The sequence below is a fragment of the Lipotes vexillifer genome, unplaced genomic scaffold (genome assembly GCF_000442215.2).
Source record: "Lipotes vexillifer unplaced genomic scaffold, Lipotes_vexillifer_v1.1 scaffold426, whole genome shotgun sequence".
NCBI lineage: Eukaryota > Metazoa > Chordata > Mammalia > Artiodactyla > Lipotidae > Lipotes > Lipotes vexillifer.
In genome coordinates this window covers 3328275-3333056 of record NW_006779491.1, presented here as the reverse complement: position 1 = coordinate 3333056, position 4782 = coordinate 3328275, and positions in this window count along the sequence as shown.

The following is a 4782-nucleotide window of genomic DNA, read 5'->3' as shown; positions in this document are numbered from 1 at the left end:
AGCTGGGATTCCTGGAGGCAAAGAAGGTGTGCAGGCAGGCGGGCCGCTGGATGCAGTGAACACGGGATTAGCAGCTAGCTGGTGGCTTCTTAACCCCAGTCCTTTCTCTTCATTGCTCTGTGACCTTGGGCAAGTTACTCTGCTCCTCTGAGCCTCATGGCTTTGTTGTTGCATATGCTAGTGAGGGAATCCCAAGAACTATCACCTGGGGAGGAACCTGACCATGCCCGGTAAACACTAGGAAACCACGGGTTCCAGACAAGCCATCTGGACAGGTCTCAATCTTCCTTTCCTTTTTTCTTTTTCTCTTTTTCCTTTCTCATCTTGTCTAGCCATTTCATAAAAAAAAAACTTAGCCCTCAAGTGAATGAGCAGGTCACCCCCAGCCTACTGGCTTAGCTCAGAAACTGTCGTTTCAATGTCCAGAAACCATATTTTGTCATCATTTCATTCTTAACTCTCATACATTACAGACTGATCTCTTAAAAGAAGGCAGCTTGTCCTCCGAAAATACTGTGTCCTTTCGAGCAAGCTTCGGGGTCCCGAGGTCCATGGCGGCTACTCTTGTCTCCCTCCGGCAGACCACACCCTTGGACCTTAGGTGGGAGTGTCCACAGCGTTTCTCACTATATTTTTAAAAAATCTGAACTAGCCCTTTTGGACATTTAATGTTTTAAGTTTATTTTAGTTTCTTGAGTAGGAAATAGTTCCAACTAAATCATTCAAAAATAAAAACAATATAAAAAGTTTACATTAAGAAGTCGATCTTGTGCATGTGCCTTCCAGGTGTTCTTTGTACAAACAGAACCAATACGAGCGTATATTCTTTTCTTTATATATAAGTTCATTTGTACCATTTTTTAAAGAGAAATCTGTTTTTATAGGTGTTTCTTAAAAAAATTATTTTATTTTTGATTGCATCTGGTCTTTGTTGCTGCACGCAGGCTTTCTCTAGTTGCAGCAGGTGGGGGCTACTCTTTGTTGTGGCTCGGGCTTCTCATTGCGGTGGCTTCTCTTGTTGCAGAGCACGGGCTCTAGGTGCATGGGCTCAGTAGTTGTGGCTCACAGGCTCTAGAGCACAGGCTCAGTAGTTGTGGCGCATGGGCTTAGTTGCTCTGCAGCATGTGGGATCTTCCCGGACCCGGGATCGAACCCGTGACCCCTGCATTGGCAGGCGGATTCTTAACCACTGCGCCACCAGGGAAGTCCCAGGAGCATATATTCTTATTTTCCCTCTTTCATAGAGAAAAAATTGCATACTACGTCAACTATCTCCCCCTTGAGTTCATTTAACATATGGTCATATTATCAGCTTGCCATTCTTTCACCCAGTATTCCATTTCCATTGTGTGGATCCACCATATTTATTCAGCCAGTCCCCACTGTGATAGACTTACAGTTCACTTCTAATATTTTCCATTGCAAATTATGATCCAGTGAATATCTTGTGCATGCATTTGTTTCCTATTTGTGGAGCTATTTCTTCCCGGTAGATTCCTAGAAGTGATATTGCTAGCTTAAAGGAATACTGCCAAAAGCCTTTTTGAAGATATTGCCAAGATCCCCTCCACAGAGCCTGTATCATTTTATATTTCTCCCAGCAGTGCTCGAAAATGCCTGCTTCCCAGATCTTGCCAACAGTATATTGTCAAACCTCTGGAATTTTGCCAATCCGATGGGTAAGATTAAGTGGCATCTCTGGGATATTTGCCATTTGAATTAAATTACATAGATAGATAAAATGAGAACAGGGTGAGCCCTTATATTTGGACTGAAGAAGAAATAAGCTCGTTTTAGTAACCTAGCAGAAGCACCATCACCCCAGTTGGGAGAAACAAGTTCTTCATTTAAAACTCCTTTTTGGTGGGGAGGTCCCTGCATGGTCTTGGATTTCCATTGAGTTGCCTTTATTCTCCAAAGCCCAACCCTGCTTGCCAAGGCTGAGCATTGTACCTGAGTAGATGGGAGTGAGTGTCTAATGCCAACCTGCCTTTCCACATTTGGCATTTAATGGCAGTTTTCTGGCTTATGGGGAACTCCATCTTCCTTGACCCTTGGGGAATCATTTTGTTCTAATCCCCTTATTAATTACTGTAGGAGTCCAAAGTACATTAAAAAGCTGCATCACAGAAAGAAATCCTTAAGTCAGACTCCCTCTCTAGCACATGCTGGCCTTCTCAGACTTGTCTTTAACCTGACCTAGGGGCAGTGTATTCTAGTGGTTAGGAGTGCAGGCTCTGGAGCCAAACTACCCAGATTCAAATCCAGGCTCCTATACTCACTAGCTTTTTGATATTAGGCAAGTTTCCTAACCTCTTTGGGTCTCCGTGCCCACCTTGGACAAGTGGGATAATAATAGTACCTATTTCGTAAAGTAGCTATAAAGAGTACATGAGGGGCTTCCCTGGTGGCGCAGTGGTTAAGAATCTGCCTGCCAGTGCAAGGGACACGGGTTCAAGCCCTGGCCCGGGAAGATCCCACACGCCACAGAGCAACTAAGCCCGTCCGCCACAAATACTGAGCCTGTGCTCAAGAGCCTGCAAGCCACAACTCCTGAGCCCATGTGCCACAACTACTGAAGCCTGCATGCCTAGAGCCCATGCTCGGCAACAAGGGAAGCCACGACAATGAGAAGCCCGCACATCGCAACAAAGAGTAGCCCCCTCTCGCCATAACTAGAGAAAGCCCGTGTGCAGCAACGAAGACCCAATGCAGCCAAAAAATGAAATAATTAATTAATTAAAAAAAAGAAAATAGTACATGAGTTGGTTCATGTACTTAGCCTGGAGCTCAGTGCCTGGCACATAAGAAACCCTGACTAAGGTGAGCTCGTGTGGTTATGATGATGATGATAGTGATGGTGGTGATAGTGATGCTGGCGCTGGTGCTGGTGCTGGTGATGATGGCCATTGGGAGCACACTGAGCCTGACCACCTACAAGCCACCCTTCTCTGGCCTTGAGCAAGCAGCTCAATCACTCACCCTCAGTTTGTTTCTCATTTCTTCATTGGCTTGTTCCAATGGGAATAGCTCTGTCCACCTGAAACAAGAGTCAGCAAACTACAGCCTGGGCACCATATCTGGCTTGCTGCCTGTTTTTGTGAATAAAGTTTTATTGGAACACAGCCACACCTATTTGTTTACATATTGTCTATGGCTATTTTCATGCTCCAGTGGCAGAGTTGAGTAGTTGCACCAGAGACTTTATAACCTCATGACTTTATGGTCTATAAACTAAAAAAATATTTACTCTCTGGGCCTTTACAGAAAAAGTTTATTGATCTAAAGGAGTGTCTGTGAGGATGCAGGAGATGAAGGCTGTGCATAGAACCTGGACCGTAGTAGGTGTCTGGTACAGTGGAGCTCTATCAATTAAGCGTTTAAGCTTCAGGAGCTCAGTGCCTCGTTCTTGCCACCATCCCCGCCCCCGCCCTCTCCTCCTACCCCAAGATGAAAAACAGAGGGAATAATTACAATATCAATAGCTTAATTAGAAATACCATAAAATTATATTTTGCATATGTATTTTACCATGTACCATGCATTTCCAAATGCACCAGATATTACACACGCACATTAGTCAACAACAGTGGATATAAAATCTGTGTCCTGGAGGCTGTACTTTACAGGAGGTTTAAGGCTCTTTTTCAAGGGGAATTTTGACACTGATTTTCCCATGCCTGAGGACTTCAGAAGCTAACATCCAAGGAAGACACAACTTCCCTCTAAATGGTAATGATGAATATTATTATCTGCATCCAGAGCAAAGTAAAACTAAAGTGTCAGAATCTTCTAACCACTGAAAATTAATCCTAAGTGCAGATAAAATCTCTCTGAAATCCTAAGTGGGAGACCGGCATTATATTTACAACAATTCAATGCAATCACTTTTTCTTTTCTCCAGGCACACATCTGTTTTCTAAAGTGAGGTGTACATGTGGTATTTACATTTGGCCTTATTTATTGTTTCCTGGCTGAAGCTGGCAGGTCACCTTGCAAAATGCAGAGGAACACCCCCTTAATTTTGCAAGCAGCATATATTGATATTAATGTCACCTTCTTACCCCTCCCTAAGTCGTTGTGAGGATAAAATGAGATCTAGGTAGGAAGCTAGCTACTCAGAGAAGCTAAGTGCAGTAGACAGGCACAGTGTGACCTGGTCCCTTCTGTCCTTGGGGAGAAGGAGTCGTCTCCACGTCGAGCTACCTGGAGGAGAGAGGGGCTCAGTGGGGCGAGGACAGAGGCATTCGATAACAAATGTGCATAATTAGAGTGAATTATCTTCATTGGAAAATAAGCAAATTATTTTCCAATTTAATGAATAAAGGAGCTTCTAATTAACTCCAGTAGAGAGATTTGCTTGCAAATTTCAGTGGTTAAGCTCTCTGTTCTTTGTTTTAATATTTTCTTTTTATGGCTCACCTGAATCTTTTTTTTTTTTTTTTTACTGTTCTTTATTGGTGTGAAAGAACTTTAGAGATGGAAAGCAAACCCAGAGGTGATTCAGTCTAATCCTCATTTTAAAAAAATAGGAAGAAAATATGGCCCATAGAGAACCTGTTGGATCTTGTGAGTTATCTAAGATCTCATAACTGGTCAGCGATCCACTGGACTGGATCCCCAGGCATGAGTCTGACCAGAACAGGAAGGGCCTCAGCCGGACCCTTGGGTCTGTCGTGTTCACCCCCCATCTAGCACTGTTTCCCTCCCGCTCCCTACCCTTGCTCTGGGCTTTTCTTGGCTCTGCTGACATCTTACTTGCCTCAACACTGCTTCTGCTGC